Raw genomic sequence first — 26,335 nt, forward strand, 5'->3', positions numbered from 1 at the left:
ACACACATGCACGCACGCACACACACATACGCACACATACATGGTGGGACAGAGACACACGCACACGGTGACAGACACATGCACACACACACACACACACACACACACACACACACACACACACACACACACACACACACACACTTGATGTGCACACACACACACACACACACACACTTGATGTGCACACACACACACGGACCATGTAGACTGGAGGTTGAACAGGCAGTATTCCATGGTCACGCCCGGACCAAGCATCTATCTCCACATCCAAAGGGCTAGGGATGGGATCCATTCTTTCACAGAATTACTGAGGGTGTGTCGTGTTGTTGTTGAACTTGGAGTAAGATTGTTCCCTCTATATATCTAAATCATACCCAAATAACCCACAACTCTATGGTGAGAAGGGATTTGCTGATTGCATGGTGTCAACTATTCCAAACAGCCACAAGAGGTCCTCTGCGACCCTGTGACCCCATAGCCCACACACATAAACAGATATAATTATACAGTATCTGTCACTTTTTTAGTGTGTGTGTGTGTGTGTGTGTGTGTGTGTGTGTGTGTGTGTGTGTGTGTGTGTGTGTGTGTGTGTGTGTGTGTGTGTGTGTGTATGTGTGTGTGCGTTTCTGGGGGTGTAGATGTTTCTCAACACAGAAAATAGCAGTGTGTTGTGTTCAGGATCAATTCCAATAATGAAATCCAAAAGGTCAAGCTAAATAATCTTAGCTAAATAATCTTAGCAGTAAACAACATCCCTTTCCATTCCCAAACATAAGGGCACTCTAGGTCATTCCTTTAACTAAGCTGATCTTAGATTAGTTTAGCATTTTCCCCACTAATGGTGAAGGCTAGGATTGGAGGAGTTACTTCTGGGAGAATTTTAGCATTTTAGCTAACGCTAACCCTTTTCCTAACCTGCTACATTAATTACCCTAACCTGCTGTGTAAGTTCTCCTAACCTGCTACGAAAAGTCACTTCTGACATTAGTGGCATCTCTTCTAGTCAAAACCTCTGATCCTGGATGTCAACAAAGTTCAGTTGAACCACGATAAAGTCTAAACAGAATCCTTGGGACGTCCCAACTCTGATGTCACCCCATTGAAGTTGACATTTAAAATGGTTAAGGTGAGGGTTAAGGTTAGGTAAGGGTTATGGTTAAGGTTAGGGTTTAGGGTAGGGACGTCCCAAGGATCCCAGATAGCACTAATTGTTGAACCGCTCGTCATCACTTCCTCAGGGCCGAGGACACTTCCCCCGGGGCCCCCAACCTCCAGGGAGCCCCCAACCCCAGATAGCACATGATAGCAAAATGTGTAGAATAGCAGGTAATTAGCTTTAAAATTGTAACATTTTATCTCATGCATAATGGCAAAATGTGAACAAAAGCATGAGATTAGCTATAAAACAACATATTTTTTCTCTGCCCTATGTCAAAAAGTGTACATTTGCAGGAAATATGGGTTGAAACTAAAACATTTTCTCTTAGCCTCATGACAAAATGTGTAGAATAGCATTAAATTAACTGCACATTTTCCCCTCTGCACCATGTGTTGAAATGCAGACTGTTAGCTGATTCCAATAAAAAAGGTCTGTGTCCAAGGCCCCAAATGAGATAGTCCGGTCCTGCACTTCCTGTCCCCCTTTTATGACATCACACATTTCAGTTTGTCGTGACGCCACACTGACAGACCAGCGTCTTTGATTAAGCGGATCCTACAGGGCTTCCAGTCCCAGGATGTTCTGAAAACCACACTTCCATGATGGCTCAGTGATTAAACCCAACAACACCTCCAACCACTCAGCCAGAGGAGAGGAGAAGAGGCAGAGGATTAAACAATATCCCTCCCAGTTTCCTATCAATATCCATGGTAGTGCCATGCCTCTGTGACAGTATCTCTACATCCCAGGGGACACACACACACACACACACACACACACACACACACACACACACACACACACACACACACACACACACACACACACACACACACACACACACACACACACACACACACACACACCAGGCATCATGCCCAACTAAAATATTCCACTTCAATTTACAAACGTCAGGGGCCAGTGGAAAAAGGTGGGATGACGAAAACAATCGTTAATCCCACCATGGAGGGATTAGGAATAGGGCAAACATCACACATAAACAAATGACTAACCCTCCATAACCCAGCCCTGTACCATGTGGCGGCCCTCCGGCCCACTGCCGGGTCTGGATCCAATGATCCAATGATCCAATCCCTCAATGTTTATCAGAGCCAGCAGCCACTGGTGAAACCTCCATGACAAACACTGGGAGGACAAACCTCAGAGCAGTGGAACAATCAAAGAGAAAACTATTTGCTTTGATTAAGATGAGAAGGTCTTGAAGACTCTTGATCCTCACTGAGACAGAGTCTGTGTCCTAAATGGCACCCTGTTCCCTATCTTGTGCACTACTTTTGACCAGAGCCTTATAGGCCCTGGTCAAAGGAAGTGGACTATATAGGAACAAGGGTGCCATTTAGGACAGTTTGATCCTAGATGACATCAACCAGGGATGGCTGCTATTTAGTCAGGATTATAATTAGATTATAATAATATACTGTATTATACAAACTATTATACATAATATTCAACATGCTATTATATATTATACAGTGCATTCAGAAAGTATTCAGACCCCTTGACTTCCAGCCTTATTCTAACAGAAATACCTTATTTACATAAATATTCAGACCCTTTACTATGAGACTCGAAATTGAGCTCAGGTGCATCCTGTTTCCATTGATTACATCCTTGAGATGTTTCTACAACTTGATTGGAATCCACCTGTGGTAAATTCAATTGATTGGATACGATTTGGAAAGGCACACACCTGTCTATATAGGGCCCCACAGTTGACAGTACATGTCAGAGCAAAAACCAAGCCATGAGGTCGAAGGAATTGTCCGTAGAGCTCTGAGACAGGACTGTGTCTCAGAGCTCAGAGTGTGCCAAGCTTGTAGCATCATACCCAAGAAGACTCGAGGTTGTAATGGCTGCCAAAGGTGCTTCAACCAAGTACTGAGTAAAGGGTCTGAATACTTATGTAAATGTCATAGTTCCGTTTTTTTATTTTATAAATGTGCACAAAATTCTAAAAAACAGTTTTTTCTTTGTCATTATGGGGTATTCTGTGTTTTAGAATAAGGCTGTAATGTAACTAAATGTGGAAAAAGTCAAGGGGTCTGAATACTTTCTGAATGCACTGTATTATACATTATATTATAAATGTTATTAAACATGATAGTATGCATGATAGTATACATTACATAATACATTATATTATACCTGACATTATACCTGATAATATACATGATCGTATACAGTTGAAGTCGGAAGTTTACATACACTTGGAGTCATTAAAACTCGTTTTTCAACCACTCCACACATTTCTTGTTAACAAACTATAGTTTTGGAAAGTCGGTTAGGACATCTACTTTGCGCATGACACAAGTAATTTTTCCAACAATTGTTTACAGACAGATTATTTCACTTATAATTCACTGTATCACAATTCCAGTAGGTCAGAAGTTAACATACACGAAGTTGACTGTGCCTTTCCAGAAATTGATGTCATGGCTTTAGAAGCTTCTGATAGGCTAATTGACATAATTAAAAAAATATATATTTTACCTTTATTTAACTAGGCAAATCAGTTAAGAACAAATTATTATTTTCAATGACGGCCTAGGAACAGTGGGTTAACTGCCTTGTTCAGGGGCAGAAAGACAGATTTTTACCTTGTCAGCTCGGGTATTCAATCTTAAATCCTTTCGGTTACTAGTCCAATGCTCTACCCACTAGGCTACCTGCCACCCCAATTTGAGTCAATTGGAGGTGTACCTGTGGATGTATTTCAAGGCCTACCTTCAAACTCCGTGCCTCTTTGCTTGACGTCATGGGAAAATCAAAAGAAATCAGCCAAGACCTCAGAAAAAAATTGTAGACCACATGTCTGGTTCATCCTTGGGAGCAATTTCCAAACACCTGAAGGTACCACGTTCATCTGTTCAAACAATAGTACGCAAGTAAAAACACCATGGGACCACGCAGCCGTCGTACCGCTCAGGAAGGAGACGCGTTCTGTCTCCTAGAGAGGAACGTACTTTGGTGCGAAAAGCGCAAATCAATCCCAGAACAACCGCAAAGGACCTTGTGAAGATGCTGGAGGAAACAGGTACAAAAGTATCTATATCCACAGTAAAACGAGTCCTATATCGACATAACCTGAACGGCCGCTCAGCAAGGAAGAAGCCACTGTTTCAAAGACTACGGTTTGCAACTGCACATGGGGACAAATATGGTACTTTTTGGAGAAATGTCCTCTGGTCTGATAAAACAAAAATGAAACTGTTTGGCCATAATGACCATCGTTATGTTTGGAGGAAAAGGGGGAAGCTTGCAAGCCGAAGAACACCATCCCAACTGTGAAGCATGGGGATGGCAGTATCATGTTGTGGGGGTGCTTGCTGCAGGAGGGACTGGTGCACTTCAAAAAATAGATGGCATTATGAGGCAGGAAAATGATGTGGAAATATTGAAGCAACATCTCAAGACATCAGTCAGGAAGTTAAAGCTTGGTCGCAAATGGGTCTTCCAAATGGACAATGACCCAAAGCATACTTCCAAAGTCGTGGCAAAATGGCTTAAGGACAACAAAGTCAAGGTATTGGAGTGGCCATCACAAAGCCCTGACCTCAATACCATAGAACATTTGTGGGCAGAACTGAAAAAGCGTGTGGAGTAAAGAGGCCTACAAACCTGACTGAGTTACACCAGCTCTGTCAGGAGGAATGGACGAAATTTCACCCAACTTATTGTGGGAAGCTTGTGGAAGGCTACACGAAATGCTTGACCCAAGTTAAACAGTTTAAAGGCAACGCTACCAAATACTAATTGAGTGTATGTAAACTTCTGACCCACTGGGAATGTGATGAAAGAAATAAAAGCTGAAATAAATCATTCTCTCTACTATTATTCTGACATTTCACATTCTTAAAATAAAGTGGTGATCCTAACTAACCTAAAACAGGGAATTGTTACTAGGATTAAATGTCAGGAATTGTGAAAAACTGAGTTTAAATGTATTTGGCTAAGGTGTATGTAAACTTCTGACTTCAACTGTACATGATATTATACATGATAGGGTGGTTATTCAGAGGACATCAGACAGCCTGTTTCACTGTGTCTTACTGGGGTGGTTATTCAGAGGACATCAGACAGCCTGTTTCACTGTGTCTTACTGGGGTGGTTATACAGAGGACATCAGACAGCCTGTTTCACTGTGTCTTACTGGGGTGGTTATTCAGAGGACATCAGACAGCCTGTTTCACTGTGTCTTACTGGGGTGGTTATACAGAGGACATCAGACAGCCTGTTTCACTGTGTCTTACTGGGGTGGTTATTCAGAGGACATCAGACAGCCTGTTTCACTGTGTCTTACTGGGGTGGTTATACAGAGGACATCAGACAGCCTGTTTCACTGTGTCTTACTGGGGTGGTTATTCAGAGGACATCAGACAGCCTGTTTCACTGTGTCTTACTGGGGTGGTTATACAGAGGACATCAGACAGCCTGTTTCACTGTGTCTTACTGGGGTGGTTATTCAGAGGACATCAGACAGCCTGTTTCACTGTGTCTTACTGGGGTGGTTATTCAGAGGACATCAGACAGCCTGTTTCACTGTGTCTTACTGGGGTGGTTATTCAGAGGACATCAGACAGCCTGTTTCACTGTGTCTTACTGGGGTGGTTATTCAGAGGACTTACACTCTGATGAGAGGCCTGCTGGGGCAGAGGTGAGTCATGAAGACACACACACACACACATCCCCCCCCCACACACACACACACACACACACACACACACACACACACACACACACACACACACACACACACACACACACACACACACACACACACACACACACACACACACACACACACAGACACAGACCAGCTCCGCACAGTGTGTGTATGTGTGCATATTTCCATGCAACTACTGTAGATGAGCAAAGCCATCGCACCAAAACATCTCTCTTGCGCTCTAATCCACCCTTTCTCTCCTTCTCCACGCTCCTGATCCAAGGTGGAAAAGCGCTGAGTGACTCCTTCCCTCCTTCCCCCTCCCTGTCCCTCTCTGTCTGTCCTGTCCCACAAAGCTTTACCTGCTGGGCCTAGGGACTACCCCGCTCCGCAGGGCCTTATCCACAGCCCATGTCTCCAGCCCTCTTCCCTTGGCCACCACAAAAGCCTTCTGGAGGCCCGGTTCAGGCCCTTCAGAGCCAGTCTTCAGAGCCAGTCTGAGACAAAATACTCCATTTAATCTCTACTTGGCATGACTCTGACTGCAGGGCGCTAAGGTCCTCCACAACACCCCTTACACTCCTCCTCCTTCTCCTCTCTAATCCTAGCCTACATGACTGACTCGGACTGAAAGGCCCACACGCCACAGGTGAAAGCTAAAAAAGTGCCGTATGCGAGATTCAAAAGAGACCACCTGCTCATCAAAATAAATTGCACTCCAGCAACAGCAACAAGATAAAAAGTTTGATAAAAAAAAAACCCAAAAAACAGCTCAAACTCCCTCTGTGATCCTAGCCAGACAAAAGAACAAATTGCATTTCTGCATCGCGGCTTCCATCGGTCAAGATGCACAGGGGGGGGGGGGGGGGGGGGGGCACTGATGGGGCCACTCTGAGTCCATTTGTGTGTGAGCATGTTGTTATGAGGTCCATCAAATCCAAAGAGGGATGTGGATGAGCGGAATCCCTCTCTCCCTCGCTCTCTCTCTTTACCTCTGTCCTTTCATCTTCTGCTTTTTATTCTTCTCTCTCTATCTCTCCACTTGTGCCTGTTGTTTCTTTCTCCATCTAGATGGAGTGTTATTATTCCAAACAATACAAAAAGCATTATCTTTATGAATGCCGGGGCTCTTTGAGCCGCTACAGTGCGTCCGAGGGTTTAAGGTCTGTGGCGTGAGAGCTGCATGCAATCTCCCTAGATAAAAGGACAGAGAGTCGGCCAGACACGACAAGCCTTCATCTTCATCCTCCTCATCCTCATTGCACAGAGAGGTAGCTTCAACAAAGACCAGTGGCTTTAATCTTGACACTTTCAGTCAGACAATATCATTTGAGCCAAGTCAGAGTGCTACCCAGAGTGCTGTCACAGGCCACTCCAACCAGGTCAGCTGAGAGTGGGCTTACTAATATGGTAGTACATAAGTAAACAAACAGAGGGAAATGGTCAGAAAGAAAAGTTTCTGAACGATAATGTAGTTGTTACCAGAAATGCTGTGAAAATTGTACATGTTAAGGTTGAAACTTTATGAAATGCCTTTAAGTTATGACTACAAAGTCTTAGAATAGGCCTTACCATCCAGCGTATGGGTTTTTCATACAGGTGGCCCCAGAGGGAATCGAACCCACCATCCTTGGTGTTGTAAACACCATGCCCTACGAACTGAGTCACACATTGGTCCACAACATCAGTTATGAATATCTCCTCATATTTCAGTTTGGTTCATTTAGTTATTATTTAGTTCTAATCATTGTTGTGTAGGTGGAGCTGTTTTGTGAGTGCAGCCAGGCAGGCAGAGTTGGTTTAGTAGCCGTGTCGATAGCTGAGGTGTGGGCATGGCAGCATGGAAGAGACTGGGCCTTGGTGTGGGCCTACTAGCACCGCTCTTCTGGTGGCCACACTGCCACAACCCGTGACCCGAGCCCAGACCTCCACCAGCCCCAAGCCCCTGGGCGGCCCGAGCCCAGGCCTCCACCAGCCCCAAGCCCCTGGGCGGCCCGAGCCCAGGCCTCCATCAGCCCCAAGCCCCTGGGCGGCCCGAGCCCAGGCCTCCACCAGCCCCAAGCCCCTGGGCGGCCCGAGCCCAGGCCTCCACCAGCCCCAAGCCCCTGGGCGGCCCGAGCCCAGGCCTCCACCAGCCCCAAGCCCCTGGGCGGCCCGAGCCCAGGCCTCCACCAGCCCTAAGCCCCTGGGCGGCCCGAGCCCAGACCTCCACCAGCCCCAAGCCACTGGGCGGCCCGAGCCCGGACACTGATTTATGTGACAGAGGATTACCTTTAAGCCAGCCGTGAGGACCACCCACACTGTGGCACAGGACGGCAGACACACATTCACAAAGATACACACACTCATATGTGTGCAAACATACCACACACACACACACACACACACACACACACACACACACACACACACACACACACACACACACACACACACACACACACACACACACACACACACACTCCTAATAATATACCATTGTTTTTTGGACTGGGGTCAGCAGTAACTGAATATCACATAACTCCTTGAACTGAAATTACGCAATGTTTGAATATACAGTATGAGAAAAAGAGAGAGAGAAAGAGAGAAGAAAGGAAGAAAGGAGAGCTGAGAGTGAGAGAGACATGAGAGAGAGGAAGATATGCAAAATAAAGAGAGAGAGAAGGAAGGAAGGAGAGCTGAGAGAGAGAGACATGAGAGAGAGGAAGATATGCAAAATAAAGAGAGAGAGAGAGAAGGAAGGAAGGAAGGAAGGAGAGCTGAGAGAGAGAGAGATGAGAGAGAGGAAGACATGCAAAATAAAGAGAGTGAGAAAGAGAGAGAAAAATAAGAAAAATCACATACTTTCTGGGGCACAGCCAGAAAACAACCTCAAGGCAACGGTCGGATGAGAGCAACAAGGGGAATTAACGACAAATCGGACACGGTCCATTCCCTGAGAAAACAGTCAGCTCATAAAGAGTGACGGGTAGACAAACACTCACCTACCCTCAGGTAATAACACACACAATTACACACACAGACACACGAACAAGCACACACACGCACAGAAAGCCAATGACATGCACACACCTACACCACCTCACTCTCACAGTCTCACGTCAGAATTAGACATTCATCCATGTTCCCAAACGTCAAATATCGAGGTTAGGCATTACCTCCAAATGGTTAAGGTAAGGGTTAAGGTTTGGGATAGACTCAAAACAAAAATCTCAAAAACAACTTTCTATTGCTGGATTTGAACTTGCAACTTTAGGAATCAGAGGCAGATGCATCCGCCCATCCACCATACCTGTCCACAATGCCTGAGCAAAACCTACTTGAAGGTAACAGTGCACACTGTTGCCCCTAGTGGACAGTTTCCACATCATCTCCCACTGCCCTCAGACATGGATGGACTTGGAATACTGACCTCTATCACGGGTGACCTGGCTGCATTCACACCTACAGTAGGCATGCACACAAGCCTGTCTGAACACGACACAGCCTCGCCTCAGAACACAACAGTCATCAATCTCCTCTCAGGGAGCACGTGGTGCTTCTCCAATAAGAAGCACTGTCTACATGTACTTATCCTCTGGATATTGTTCTGGTGACACATACAAGCACCTACTACACTGTTAGAAAACTGGTTCCTAAGCATGACATCCATGACGCTCTGGGATGTGTTACTGTGTTACTGTGTTCAGTGAAGCATGAAGATATGTATCGGTTAGGGCTGCACGATATGGGCAGAGCGTTTAAGAGCTTTTTTTTTTAACAAGATATTGAGATTTCAATATAAATTGTGATTTAGATTAAAACACTTGGGTCGCCAGGATAGTGGGTTTAATTCCCGAGAACGCCCATACATAAAACATGACTAAGTCGCTTTGGATAAAAATTTCTACTAAATGTCATACACACTGAGTGTAGAAAAGGACACCTGCTCTTTCCATGACATGGACTGTGCCCAAACTTTTGACTGGTACTGTGTATATATATATATGTGTATATATATATATATATATTCTTATTCTATATTTTGTGTGGTTTGTCATGACAATGAATAAAAAAGCATAGTGGTAGTTGTGACAGGGTAGGAGCCAAAAGGTTGGTCAGTGTTTCCCAGGGGAACCTAATTACATTTGAATAGATGTTACATTTAGACAACGATTTTAGGATATGGTTTGCCTATTCCTCTCTGATTCAAACAAAATGCTGACACGACCACTGGTTGCAGCCTGTATTAGAGCTTATGTTTGTAAGTAAGATTTTTCCCCCTAGCTCCATAATCTTTGCTACCTGCATTTACCAGCTAGGTAGTTAGCAATTAGCATTAGCGCGAAGACTAACTAACTAGCGTTTTGCAACTGTATGATACAGAACACGTGGATTAATATGAAGAAGCAAAGTTGAAAGCAGCATTGTTCTTGTTTGTTGGCTGCATGCATTGGCCTATAGCTATAGCTAACAGAAGCATGCAGACTCTAACTGAGCACGCCTGCTTGAGTGACAGGGTGCAGGGCTTAGTGTGTGAGGGAAGCAGCAGCAAGAAGAGAGAGAGGGAGACTGGCGAGAGATGACAAATGAAGTAAATTATAAAAAAAGGACCATACACGCAGCTGAGTAGCGTTTCCAGTTGGTTGCTGATTGACAGTGAAATGCATGAGAGAGAAAATTCCTGTGCCCCATCGCCATGGCGATGAGTCAACAGTGGGTGGGGATCACCGGGCTGACCCCGGGAGTCGTTAACGATTCATCCCCGTATCCGGCTCCCAAATGATTGGGCATACAAGGAGCGCTTCAGAGTCAAAAGGCCCCAGGGCCCCGAGAGGGGCTGAGAGACGAGCCATCACCCCGAGGGGTGACACGCTGAAAGGCACACACAGCCCCTGGGTGGGGGGTGGAGGGGGCAGTGAGTGTGTGTGTGTATGTGTGTGTGTGTGTGCGTGTGTGTGTGTGTGTGTGCGTGCGAGAGAGAGAGTAGTCCGGGGGAGTGAGAGGGGGTACTAGGAGGAGGAGAGGCGGTTCAGTCCAGTCACTCTATACAGTCAGTACTGTAGGCCTACAGCTCAGTCACACTATACAGTCAGTACAGTAGGCCTACAGCCCAGTCACTCTATACAGTCAGTACAGTAGGCCTACAGCCCAGTCACTCTATACAGTCAGTACAGTAGGCCTACAGCCCAGTCACTCTATACAGTCAGTACTGTAGTCCTACAGCCCAGTCACTCTATACAGTCAGTACTGTAGGTCTACAGCTCAGTCACAATAGACAGTCAGTACTGTAGGCCTACAGCTCAGTCACTCTATACAGTCAGTACTGTAGACCTACAGCTCAGTCACTCTATACAGTCAGTACTGTAGGCCTACAGCTCAGTCACTCTATACAGTCAGTACTGTAGGCCTACAGCTCAGTCACACTATACAGTCAGTACAGTAGTCCAGCCCAGTCACAATATACAGTCAGTACACTGGTCCAGCCCAGTCACAATATACAGTCAGTACTGTAGGCCTACAGCCCAGTCACAATAGACAGTCGGTACAGTAGTCCTACAGCCCAGTCACAATATACAGTCGGTACAGTAGTCCTACAGCCCAGTCACACTATACAGTCAGTACAGTAGTCCTACAGCCCAGTCACACTATACAGTCAGTACAGTAGTTCTACAGCCCAGTCACAATATACAGTCAGTACAGTAGTTCTACAGCCCAGTCACCCTATACAATCAGTACTGTAGTCCTACAGCCCAGTCACCCTATACAGTCAGTACTGTAGTCCTACAGCCCAGTCACCCTATACACTCAGTACTGTAGTCCTACAGCTCAGTCACCCTATACAGTCAGTACAGTAGTCCTACAGCCCAGTCACTCTATACAGTCAGTACTGTAGTCCTACAGCCCAGTCACTCTATACAGTCAGTACAGGAGGCCTACAGCCCAGTCACTCTATACAGTCAGTACTGTAAGCCTACAGCTCAGTCACTCTATACAGTCAGTACTGTAGACCTACAGCTCAATCACTCTATACAGTCAGTACAGTAGGCCTACAGCCCAGTCACTCTATACAGTCAGTACAGTAGGCCTACAGCCCAGTCACTCTATACAGTCAGTACAGTAGTCATACAGCCCAGTCACTCTATACAGTCAGTACTGTAGTCATACAGCCCAGTCACTCTATACAGTCAGTACTGTAGTCCTACAGCCCAGTCACACTATACAGTCAGTACTGTAGTCCTACAGCCCAGTCACACTATACAGTCAGTACTGTAGGCCTACAGCCCAGTCACAATATACAGTCAGTACTGTAGTCCTACAGCCCAGTCACACTATACAGTCAGTACTGTAGGCCTACAGCCCAGTCACACTATACAGTCAGTACTGTAGTCCTACAGCCCAGTCACCCTATACAGTCAGTACTGTAGTCCTACAGCCCAGTCACTCTATACAGTCAGTACTGTAGTCCTACAGCCCAGTCACAATATACAGTCAGTACTGTAGTCCTACAGCCCAGTCACAATATACAGTCAGTACTGTAGTCCTACAGCCCAGTCACTCTATACAGTCAGTACTGTAGACCTACAGCCCAGTCACAATATACAGTCAGTACTGTAGTCCTACAGCCCAGTCACAATATACAGTCAGTACTGTAGTCCTACAGCCCAGTCACCCTATACAGTCAGTACTGTAGTCCTACAGCCCAGTCACAATATACAGTCAGTACTGTAGTCCTACAGCCCAGTCACTCTATACAGTCAGTACTGTAGACCTACAGCCCAGTCACAATATACAGTCAGTACTGTAGTCCTACAGCCCAGTCACAATATACAGTCAGTACTGTAGTCCTACAGCCCAGTCACTCTATACAGTCAGTACTGTAGTCCTACAGCCCAGTCACCCTATACAGTCAGTACTGTAGTCCTACAGCCCAGTCACACTATACAGTCAGTACTGTAGTCCTACAGCCCAGTCACACTATTCAGTCAGTACTGTAGTCCTACAGCCCAGTCACAATATACAGTCAGTACAATAGTTCTACAGCCCAGTCACCGTATACAGTCAGTACTGTAGTCCTACAGCCCAGTCACACTATACAGTCCACTGGGCACAGACGTCAATGGAACGTCTATTTTTTTTATATACATTTGGTTGAGTTGTCAACTAACGTGAATTCAATGTGAAATGATAAAAAAAAATATCACCATGACTTTGGATTTAGGTTAAAAGTTTGTTGAAAAAAATATGAAATTCGCTTACATTAATGACTCTTTGCAAATCCAATCAGTTTTCCACGTTGTTTCAAGGTCATCACATTGAATATTTTTGTAGGAAATGATGTGGAAACCACATTGATTCAACCAGTTTTTACCCAGTGGGTGGATTGGTGGCTAAAACACCTCAATAACCAAAAGTTTAGTGCTTCAGGGCTGGCTGCTGCTCTGCAATTAAAAGGTTGGCTTCAAATGCTGTCTTTGGTATTTGCAGTGAGATTGACAGTGTCTTTTAAACGCAGGTCAAGTACGTTGAGCGTTTACGAAAACTACACAAGGCGATCTTTGGCACGGCGACAACTATTACTGCCATAGCTTTGTTCACATCCAGATCCTGTGGAATGCCTCTAAAATAATAAAACCCCAAAACTATCTGAGCTGTCGAGAGCTCTATCACTGATTTTATTAAAAAAGGCCCTTACTGGCAGGAAAACGATTGGTATTAAAACAAGTTAAATAGTTAATTGCATTTGGCGAACAATTATGCCTACAGCAAAGTATGAGTTACGTCAATAGTTCGGTTTTTATAAGCCTAAACCCCAGTAACACTATAATCCGTTGGCATCCATTCCTGTCCAACAGTTAGAAACACTTCAGAACATTAGGGTGAGCTTGTCAAAGAAGTGGCTCTGTGAGAAAATGCTAAACAACTGCAGAACAACACACCAACAACATCCATGACAGCTTGGGGTGAAAGGTGGCCGGGTCAGCCAAAGTGCAGCCGTAGTTGGTCTGGTTCCTAGGCTACAGTGAGGGAGAAACTCCAGGAAGTAGACCCACACATGGTCACATGGTCAGAGGTTGTAAGGTATACACAGCTGAGCTCTACAGACCATAACTCTGACACTGGAACACCACAAGCAAACTGACACCGTTTGTAACGACTCTGGAAACATATCTACTCACCACAAGAAGCCCTGTGAATCCACCAGAAGTCGTCTCCTTCTCGATTCCAGGAATCTTGATTCCGTCTGTAGGCAAAAAGAAATTAAAAAAGAGGGAAAACGTATTTGACTGGTTTTTACAGTAACACAGTGCCAATGGCCAACACACCAACAGTATTGGGTAACAGCACTATACTGCATATGTGCTTAACTCTCCACATTGAAATGTATTCAGCTGGGGTCTTTCTGGCAGATTTGTGGTGAACTAAATAAGCTAAAGGGGACGGGGCTGGAATGGGATTCGAACCCGCAACCCACAGGACCAGGGTCCAGAGCTACTACCATTTCACTAAAGAGCAGAGCAGAACTGCTTGACAACCACGGGTCGATGGCGGTGGAACTGTGCTGACTATCTGGTGCTCTGAACACGGCTGACTGGCTGGTGCTCTGAACAGGGCTGACTGGCTGGTGCTCTGAACACGGCTGACTATCTGGTTCTCTGAACAGGGCTGACTGGCTGGTGCTCTGAACAGGGCTGACTGGCTGGTGCTCTGAACAGGGCTGACTGGCTGGTTCTCTGAACAGGGCTGACTATCTGGTGCTCTGAACAGGGCTGACTATCTGGTGCTCTGAACAGGGCTGACTGGCTGGTGCTCTGAACAGGGCTGACTGGCTGGTGCTCTGAACAGGGCTGACTGGCTGGTGCTCTGAACAGGGCTGACTGGCTGGTGCTCTGAACAGGGCTGACTATCTGGTTCTCTGAACAGGGCTGACTGGCTGGTTCTCTGAACAGGGCTGACTATCTGGTTCTCTGAACAGAGCTGACTGGCTGGTTCTCTGAACAGGGCTGACTATCTGGTGCTCTGAACAGGGCTGACTATCTGGTGATCTGAACAGGGCTGACTGGCTGGTGCTCTGAACAGGGCTGACTATCTGGTTCTCTGAACAGAGCTGACTGGCTGGTTCTCTGAACAGGGCTGACTATCTGGTGCTCTGAACAGGGCTGACTATCTGGTGCTCTGAACAGGGCTGACTGGCTGGTGCTCTGAACAGGGCTGACTGGCTGGTGCTCTGAACAGGGCTGACTGGCTGGTGCTCTGAACAGGGCTGACTGGCTGGTGATCTGAACACGGCTGACTGGCTGGTGCTCTGAACACAGCTGACTGGCTGGTTCTCTGAACAGGGCTGACTGGCTGGTTCTCTGAACAGGGCTGACTGGCTGGTTCTCTGAACAGGGCTGACTGGCTGGTTCTCTGAACAGGACGTGATCACAGAGGAGACCTTACTCTACCCAGTCCTCCTCTACTCCCCACGTCAGAACACAGTGGTTTAATAAACAGTAGTGAAGCATGTCCTTCCTTTACTTGTAATTAGGGCTCTGTCTATCTAATCCCTCCCCAACAAATCTCACAAATGAGAAACACAACCTGGAGTCCATTTATCTTCGGTGCATGGATGGAGGGGTGTCATTAAGAGAGGGAGGCAGAAAAAGAGAGAGAGAGCAAGACACTCCACTAGCTCTCACAAACACACACTTATTACAATAAAAATACCAAATGTGGCGAGTCACTTCTCTGTTTCGACAAGGGAGTTTGGGGCAAACCATTTGGCCAGAGCCAGGGTTCTATATTTAGAATATTTCCTAAAATGAAAAGCGTGTTGAAAGACTGGCCTGGGAGAAGGCTTCCTCCTCCACGTTGGTGACTTCAGTGGTCCTGTCTGCGTCACCATATAACATCTCTCCTCAGATACTCTCAGTACATCAGGAAGCAGAGCCTGTATAACGTCCCTACCTAATGGCTGCACATTCCAGACCCCACTCCAAATCACTGTTTAAGTGAAAAATAAGGCCCTTCAGACTGTCATTCTTACTTTAAGAGTTAGAGGATATATTATGGGTCAAACCAGCATTCACAATGTTATTTTTCCAACAGGAAAAGCCTGGTGTTGGCATACACAAATCAAGTGTTTCTGACTGTAATGGTAGCAACAATAGTCAATGCTGAAATAATATGTGTATGTGTCAAAGAGGGGGTGCTTATATTTGTCCTGTTTACACATGTTCAGATGTGTTACCTGTACAAGTGTGTGGTGAAATGGAAATCAGTTTTTTGCATATCCCAAACCCCCGGAGACACCTAGCAGAGAGGGGTCACAGCATGGGATCAGCCATTTAGGGTTAAGTGCATTGCTAAAGGGCAGTCGGCTCGGGGATTCAAACTAGTAACCTTCCGGTTTCTGGCCCAACACTCTAACTGCTGTGTGTGTGTGTGTGTGTGTGTGTGTGTGTGTGTGTGTGTGTGTGTGTGTGTGTGTGTGTGTGTGTGTGTGTGTGTGTGTGTGTGTGTGTGTGGTGTGTGTGTGTGTGCGTGCTGGTGTGTGTGTGTGTGTACGCTGGTGTGTGTGTGCTGGTGTGTGTGTGTGTGTGTGTGTGTGTGTGTGTGTGCGTGCTGGTGTGTGTGTGTGTGTACGCTGGTGTGTGTGTGTGTGTGTGTGTGTGTGTGTGCGCGTTGGTGTGTGTGTGTGTGCGCTGGTGTGTGTGCGCTGGTGTGTGTGTGCTGGTGTGTGTGTGTGTGTGTGTGTGTGTGTGTGTGTGTGTGTGTGTGTGTGTGTGTGTGTGTGTGTGTGTGTGTGTGTATCTGTCCTTGTCTATGCTTTTTCTCCCTGTCTGTGTGTGGCAGGCTGGGGAGGATGCCTCGGGGCCAGGCTGAGGAGGTAATGGGGAAACAGTCCTAACCAACTCTAAGCTCTAGTCTAAAGCAGGAACCTATCCTTTACTGTAACTAAAACAGACTGATAAACACAGATGATGTCAGGGATTACACCCCGAAGAAACCGTCACGGATGGGTGGGAGACCGCCGACAGAACAGGTAACCACATGGCGACAGAGAAATGCCAACGATGTACCCGATTTGAGAGAAGAGAGAGGGTGGAGTTGAGAGAGAATGATCAAATGTTTATTCAGTGAACAGCACCCTCTGTCCCTGTACCCTCCACCCTCCATACCATGTATCTCTCTGTCCCTGTACCCTCCACCCTCCATACCCTGCATCTCCCTGTCCCTGTACCCTCCACCCTCCATACCCTGTATCTCTCTGTCCCTGTTCCCTCCACCCTCCATACCCTGTCCCTGTACCCTCCACCCTCCATACCATGTATCTCTCTGTCCCTGTACCCTCCACCCTCCATACCCTGTATCTCTCTGTCCCTGTACCCTCCACACTCCATACCCTGTATCTCTCTGTCCCTGTACCCTCCACCCTCCATACCATGTATCTCTTTGTCCCTGTACCCTCCACCCTCCATACCCTGTATCTCTCTGTCCCTGTACCCTCCACCCTCCATACCCTGTATCTCTCTGTCCCTGTACCCTCCACACCCTGTATCTCTCTGTCCCTGTACCCTCCACCCTCCATACCCTGTATCTCTCTGTCCCTGTACCCTCCACACCCTGTATCTCTCTGTCCCTGTACCCTCCACCCTCCATACCCTGCATGTCCCTGTCCCTGTACCCTCCACCCTCCATACCATGTATCTCTCTGTCCCTGTACCCTCCACACTCCATACCCTGTATCTCTCTGTCCCTGTACCCTCCACCCTCCATACCCTGTATCTCTCTGTCCCTGTACCCTCCACCCTCCATACCCTGTATCTCTCTGTCCCTGTACCCTCCACCCTCCATACCCTGTATCTCTCTGTCCCTGTACCCTCCACCCTCCATACCCTGTATCTCTTTGCCCCTGTACCCTCCACCCTCCATACCCTGTATCTCCCTGTCCCTGTACCCTCCACCCTCCATACCCTGTATCTCTCTGTCCCTGTACCCTCCACCCTCCATACCCTGTATCTCCCTGTCCCTGTACCCTCCACCCTCCATACCCTGTATCTCCCTGTCCCTGTACCCTCCACCCTCCATACCCTGTATCTCTCTGTCCCTGTACCCTCCACACCATGTATCTCTCTGTCCCTGTACCCTCCACCCTCCATACCCTGCATGTCCCTGTCCCTGTACCCTCCACACCATGTATCTTTCTGTCCCTGTACCCTCCACCCTCCATACCCTGTATCTCTCTGTCCCTGTACCCTCCACCCTCCATACCCTGTATCTCTCTGTCCCTGTACCCTCCACACCCTGTATCTCTCTGTCCCTGTACCCTCCACCCTCCATACCCTGTATCTCTCTGTCCCTGTACCCTCCACCCTCCACACCCTGTATCTCTCTGTCCCTGTACCCTCCACCCTCCATACCCTGCAGCTCTCTGTCCCTGTACCCGTCTCTTTCTGCACATACATACTCGCAAAATCTATTGTTTCTCTAACACACATCCCTGTTAAACTATACTGCCATTTTTGACTGGTTCAAGTGGAATTAAAGTAATCATGAATTAAAGCACTGCAGCATAGGCCACACATTGTTGTGTGTGTTCCACTACACCTTCATTTTCAAAACGAAAACATAAACAGATATATAAACAAACCTACTCCTAACCAAATCAACTCCTTCTCCTCCCTTGCTAGAGATCAACCTCGTGTGCCCTTACTTACTAAACAACACTAAACTAAAAAGGTGTGACAAAGCTCTTGAGCAACACAAGCCACTTTCCCATAGTGAGTCAGTATAATGAAGGACAGTAAAACGTTTGCTTGAATGATGTGTTGGGTAATTATGAAACAATAACAGCAGAGGAGAAATATGGTAAGGTAGGCCAGCCACTACTGCAAAGAGATGGGCTGGCCAACGATAAGCCTGTGACCCACAACCACAGCGCTGGTGTAGAAAACAGCACATACTTCACTTAGTTTATATTGTTCTGTCTGTCTGTCTCCTTCTGTCTCTCTCTCTCTGTCTCTGTGTGTCTCTCTCTGTCCCTTCCTCAGGTTAAACCACTATGTTTCACAACCTCAAAGGAATGCTTCGAACATGATAGAGGCTGATTTAAAACAATATAAACCCATTGGATGATAGTGTAGCATACAGGCCTGAATAACCATATACAGTAGACTGTGGGATTTCAACAAAGGACAACAAGGCAGGAGGCACAAAGCATTGGACTACAGTAAAGACTTAAACCAGCTGTAGGCCGACACATAAACCCAGCCATGAACACAACACAGCTAGTTTGTTTGACTTTTTCTCTCTTCTATTATTCCATTCCACTAATAAAGCTGGACACGGTGGTGTTGCAACATGTATTTTGGAGATTAGTAGCAAGTTGGAAATTCATATTTTTATGAGCTTTTTAGACTTTCCCAACGTTTTTAAACCTTTTTTCCATTGCATGTGACCCATGCACATTAAAGTAGCACTTAATCAAGCTGGCATAAGACGTGGAATTGGGCTCTTGGTATAAACTAAAGCAAAAAGAAAATGTGACCTTTTTCAAAATGACAAAATATATATTTGAAAGAACTGAACTAGAGTAAGGGCTCAATTCAATCAAATACTACCACTACTACCACTACTACTACTAATACTACTACTACCACCAGTAATACTACTACTACTAATACTACTATACTACTAATACTACTACTACCACCACCACCACTACTACTACTACTACTACCACTATTACTACTAATACTACTACTACCACTACTACTACTAATACTACTACTACTACTACTAATACTATACCGTGTGGCTCAGTTGGTAGCGCATAGCTCTTGCAACACCAGGGTTGGTGGTTTGATTCCCACGGGGGAACAGTATGAAAATGTATGCACTCACTACTGTAAGTCGCTCTGGATAAGAGAGTCTGCTAAATTAGTAAAATGTACTACTACATAGACTTCCTTCACATATGCTTCTGTTTTATCAGATGTCTATATTTAAAAACACTTGAATAAACCCTCCATTTACATGATCCATAATGCAAATCATCTAGTAGAACGTGAGAGGTTATTGGAGGGTGCTGAAGGTGTGAAGATGTCATGTGCTCATGTTAAGAGGTTAAAAGGTCAGATAAACAATATGAGCCTGAAACTGTGAGACTGTCACCTCTAGCAGGTTGGTCCATAGATATCTGCTGGTCAGAGTAGAGTTGTTCGTCTGCTTCTGTTCTAACTACAACAATGATAAAGTACTGTGTGAACATGCATGAACACAAGGACAAAATGAGATAGGTGAGCAATCAAAGTAGCCACACATTTGTAAATGTCTCTGAAAGTAAGATCCACGCCCACTTAACTTGTAACAGCCACACAATGGATTGTATAGTAGGCTATATCAAGACATTCATTCATGAAGTCGACGGTATTCTTTGCTTTACCTCCTCGTTTAAACAACCAACCCAATACTGTAAATTCAATGCATAACTTTAAACTTTTATTTTGTGTACATGAAAACATGGTTCCCATTTTAATACAGCCTCTTCACATTGCATGACTTAAATATCTGTGTTTCCTTTCCTTAACTGGAGGTCAGTGCAGTAAAGGATTAGAGCCATGTTTTTTGTTTGCTCTGCCCAGTGTACTCCGGGGGATCTGCCTGTTTGACAGTTTGAACAGTGACAAGTGAAACCAGTAAAAACATAACATCGCACCACTCTGTTTGCTTAAGAACACCCAAAGAACGGATTGCCAAAACAAAATACATTGCAAGCTCAGTTGCTCTGCATTCCACCTGTCCATCAAACATTACCTGCAGAACCACCACGGGGGTAGGAGAGTAACGAGACAAAACGGAAAAGGGTTTGAGGAAGAGAATGTCATGTTTGACGCTGTCTAGGACCCTGTTTCTGTCAGTGAGGATTGGTGTTATCACGTGTGAACGCATGTTCATAATCACCCCTCCACTAGTAAACCCGACCTACCCCATAATCACCCCTCCACTAGTAAACCCTACCTACCCCATAATCACCCCTCCACTAGTAAACCCTACCTACCCCATAATCACCCCTCCACTAGTAAACCCTACCTACCCCATAATCACCCCTCCACTAGTACACCCTACCTACCCCATAATCACCCCTCCACTAGTAAACCCTACCTATCCCATAATCACCCCTCCACTAGTAAACCCTACCTATCCCATAATCACCCCTCCACTAGTAAAACCTACCTACCCCATAATCACCCCTCCACTAGTAAACCCGACCTACCCCATAATCACCCCTCCACTAGTAAACCCTACCTACCCCATAATCACCCCTCCACTAGTACACCCTACCTATCCCATAATCACCCCTCCACTAGTAAAACCTACCTATCCCATAATCACCCCTCCACTAGTAAAACCTACCTATCCCATAATCACCCCTCCACTAGTAAAACCTACCTATCCCATAATCACCCCTCCACTAGTAAAACCTACCTATCCCATAATCACCCCTCCACTAGTAAAACCTACCTATCCCATAATCACCCCTCCACTAGTAAAACCTACCTATCCCATAATCACCCCTCCACTAGTAAAACCTACCTATCCCATAATCACCCCTCCACTAGTAAAACCTACCTATCCCATAATCACCCCTCCACTAGTAAAACCTACCTATCCCATAATCACCCCTCCACTAGTAAACCCTACCTATCCCATAATCACCCCTCCACTAGTAAAACCTACCTATCCCATAATCACCCCTCCACTAGTAAAACCTAAATATCCCATAATCACCCCTCCACTAGTAAACCCTACCTACCCCATAATCACCCCTCCACTAGTAAACCCTATATACCCCATAATCACCCCTCCACTAGTAAAACCTACCTACCCCATAATCACCCCTCCACTAGTAAAGCCTACCTATCCCATAATCACCCCTCCACTAGTAAAACCTACCTATCCCATAATCACCCCTCATCTAGTAAAACCTACCTATCCCATAATCACCCCTCCACTAGTAAAACCTACCTATCGCATAATCACCCCTCCACTAGTAAAACCTACCTATCCCATAATCACCCCTCCACTAGTAAAACCTACCTATCCCATAATCACCCCTCCACTAGTAAAACCTACCTATCCCATAATCACCCCTCCACTAGTAAAACCTACCTATCCCATAATCACCCCTCCACTAGTAAAACCTACCTATCCCATAATCACCCCTCCACTAGTAAAACCTACCTATCCCATAATCACCCCTCCACTAGTAAAACCTACCTATCGCATAATCACCCCTTCCACTAGTAAAACCTACCTATCCCATAATCACCCCTCCACTAGTAAAACCTACCTATCCCATAATCACCCCTCCACTAGTAAAACCTACCTATCCCATAATCACCCCTCCACTAGTAAAACCTACCTATCGCATAATCACCCCTCCACTAGTAAAACCTACTTTTCCCATAATCACCCCTCCACTAGTAAAACCTACCAATCCCATAATCACCGCTCCACTAGTAAAACCTACCTATCCCATAATCACCGCTCCACTAGTAAAACCTACCTATCCCATAATCACCCCTCCACTAGTAAAACCTACCTATCCCATAATCACCCCTCCACTAGTAAAACCTACCTATCCCATAATCACCCCTCCACTAGTAAACCCTACCTACCCCATAATCACCCCTCCACTAGTAAAACCTACCTATCCCATAATCACCCCTCCACTAGTAAAACCTACCTATCCCATAATCACCCCTCCACTAGTAAACCCTACCTACCCCATAATCACCCCTCCACTAGTAAAACCTACCTATCCCATAATCACCCCTCCACTAGTAAACCCTACCTACCCCATAATCACCCCTCCACTAGTAAACCCTACCTATCCCATAATCACCCCTCCACTAGTAAACCCTACCTATCCCATAATCACCCCTCCACTAGTAAACCCTACCTACCCCATAATCACTCCTCCACTAGTAAACACTATATACCCCATAATCACCCCTCCACTAGTAAACCCTACCTACCCCATAATCACCCCTCTACTAGTAAACCCTATATACCCCATAATCACCCCTCCATTAGTAAACCCTACCTACCCCATAATCACCCCTCCACTAGTAAACCCTATATACCCCATAATCACCCCTCCACTAGCAAACCCTACCTACCCCATAATCACCCCTCCACTAGTAAACCCTACCTACCCCATAATCACCCCTCCATTAGTAAACCCTACCTACCCCATAATCACCCCCCCCACTAGTAAACCCTACCTACCCCATAATCACCCCTCCACTAGTAAACCCTACCTACCCCATAATCACCCCTCCACTAGTAAACCCTACCTACCCCATAATCACCCCTCCACTAGTAAACCCTACCTACCCCATAATCACCCCTCCACTAGTAAACCCTACCTACCCCATAATCACCCCTCCACTAGTAAACCCTACCTACCCCATAATCACCCCTCCACTAGTAAACCCTACCTACCCCATAATCACCCCTCCACTAGTAAACCCTACCTACCCCATAATCACCCCTCCACTAGTAAACCCTACCTACCCCATGTTCACCCCTCCACTAGTAAACCCTACCTACCCCATAATCACCCCTCCACTAGTAAACCCTATATACCCCATAATCACCCCTCCATTAGTAAACCCTACCTACCCCATAATCACCCCTCCACTAGTAAACCCTATATACCCCATAATCACCCCTCCACTAGTAAACCCTACCTACCCCATAATCACCCCTCCACTAGTAAACCCTACCTACCCCATAATCACCCCTCCACTAGTAAACCCTACCTACCCCATAATCACCCCTCCACTAGTAAACCCTACCTACCCCATAATCACCCCTCCACTAGTAAACCCTACCTACCCCATAATCACCCCTCCACTAGTAAACCCTACCTACCCCATAATCACCCCTCCACTAGTAAACCCTACCTACCCCATAATCTCCCCTCCACTAGTAAACCCTACCTACCCCATAATCACCCCTCCACTAGTAAACCCTATATACCCCATAATCACCCCTCCATTAGTAAACCCTAACTACCCCATAATCACCCCTCCACTAGTAAACCCTATATACCCCATAATCACCCCTCCACTAGTAAACCCTACCTACCCCATAATCACCCCTCCACTAGTAAACCCTACCTACCCCATAATCACCCCTCCATTAGTAAACCCTACCTACCCCATAATCACCCCTCCACTAGTAAACCCTACCTACCCCATAATCACCCCTCCATTAGTAAACCCTACCTACCCCATAATCACCCCTCCACTAGTAAACCCTACCTACCCCATAATCACCCCTCCACTAGTAAACCCTACCTACCCCATAATCACCCCTCCACTAGTAAACCCTACCTACCCCATAATCACCCCTCCACTAGTAAACCCTATCTACCCCATAATCACCCCTCCACAAGTAAACCCTACCTACCCCATAATCACTCCTCCACTAGTAAACCCTATATACCCCATAATCACCCCTCCACTAGTAAACCCTATATACCCCATAATCACCCCTCCACAAGTAAACCCCACCTACCCCATAATCACTCCTCCACTAGTAAACCCTATCTACCCCATAATCACCCCTCCACAAGTAAACCCTACCTACCCCATAATCACTCCTCCACTAGTAAACCCTATATACCCCATAATCACCCCTCCACTAGTAAATCCTATATACCCCATAATCACCCCTCCACAAGTAAACCCCACCTACCCCATAATCACTCCTCCACTAGTAAACCCTATATACCCCATAATCACCACTCCACTAGTAAACCCTACCTACCCCATAATCACCCCTCCACTAGTAAACCCTATATACCCCATAATCACCCCTCCATTAGTAAACCCTACCTACCCCATAATCACCCCTCCACTAGTAAACCCTATATACCCCATAATCACCCCTCCACTAGCAAACCCTACCTACCCCATAATCACCCCTCCACTAGTAAACCCTACCTACCCCATAATCACCCCTCCATTAGTAAACCCTACCTACCCCATAATCACCCCCCCACTAGTAAACCCTACCTACCCCATAATCACCCCTCCACTAGTAAACCCTACCTACCCATAATCACCCCTCCACTAGTAAACCCTACCTAACCCATAATCACCCCTCCACTAGTAAACCCTACCTACCCCATAATCACCCCTCCACTAGTAAACCCTATCTACCCCATAATCACCCCTCCACAAGTAAACCCTACCTACCCCATAATCACTCCTCCACTAGTAAAACCTACCTATCGCATAATCACCCCTCCACTAGTAAAACCTACCTATCCCATAATCACCCCTCCACTAGTAAAACCTACCTATCCCATAATCACCCCTCCACTAGTAAAACCTACATATCCCATAATCACCCCTCCACTAGTAAAACCTACCTATCGCATAATCACCCCTCCACTAGTAAAACCTACCTATCCCATAATCACCCCTCCACTAGTAAAACCTACCAATCCCATAATCACCGCTCCACTAGTAAAACCTACCTATCCCATAATCACCCCTCCACTAGTAAAACCTACCTATCCCATAATCACCCCTCCACTAGTAAAACCTACCTATCCCATAATCACCCCTCCACTAGTAAACCCTACCTACCCCATAATCACCCCTCCACTAGTAAAACCTACCTATCCCATAATCACCCCTCCACTAGTAAAACCTACCTATCCCATAATCACCCCTCCACTAGTAAACCCTACCTACCCCATAATCACACCTCCACTAGTAAAACCTACCTATCCCATAATCACCCCTCCACTAGTAAACCCTACCTACCCCATAATCACCCCTCCACTAGTAAACCCTACCTATCCCATAATCACCCCTCCACTAGTAAACCCTACCTATCCCATAATCACCCCTCCACTAGTAAACCCTACCTACCCCATAATCACCCCTCCACAAGTAAACCCTACCTACCACATAATCACCCCTCCACTAGTAAACCCTACCTACGCCATAATCACCCCTCCACTAGTAAACCCTACCTACCCCATAATCACCCCTCCACTAGTAGACCCTACCTACCCCATAATCACCCCTCCACTAGTAAACCCTACCTACCCCATAATCACCCCTCCACTAGTAAACCCTACCTACCCCATAATCACTCCTCCACTAGTAAACCCTAAATACCCCATAATCACCCCTCCACTAGTAAACCCTACCTACCCCATAATCACCCCTCCACTAGTAAACCCTACCTACCCCATAATCACGCCTACACTAGTAAACCCAACCTACCCCATAATCACCCCTCCACTAGTAAACCCTATATACCCCATAATCTCCCCTCCACTAGTAAACCCTACCTACCCCATAATCACCCCTCCACTAGTAAACCCTATATACCCCATAATCACCCCTCCATTAGTAAACCCTACCTACCCCATAATCACCCCTCCACTAGTAAACCCTATATACCCCATAATCACCCCTCCACTAGTAAAC

General features: G+C 46.2%; 1 long non-coding RNA gene across 1 annotated transcript in view; it reads right to left on the minus strand.

Annotated features, from left to right (window-relative positions):
• LOC145879807 (uncharacterized) overlaps positions 1-26,335 on the minus strand; it is a 164,619-nt gene that overhangs the window by 30,020 nt on the left and 108,264 nt on the right. The window contains exon 2 of the long non-coding RNA XR_014392607.1: positions 14,006-14,070. This is a non-coding gene — a long non-coding RNA (uncharacterized LOC145879807). The remainder of the gene's footprint in view (positions 1-14,005; positions 14,071-26,335) is intronic.

This window comes from Salmo salar, chromosome 06 (assembly GCF_965601325.2).
Source record: "Salmo salar chromosome 06, fSalSal1, whole genome shotgun sequence".
Taxonomy (NCBI): domain Eukaryota; kingdom Metazoa; phylum Chordata; class Actinopteri; order Salmoniformes; family Salmonidae; genus Salmo; species Salmo salar.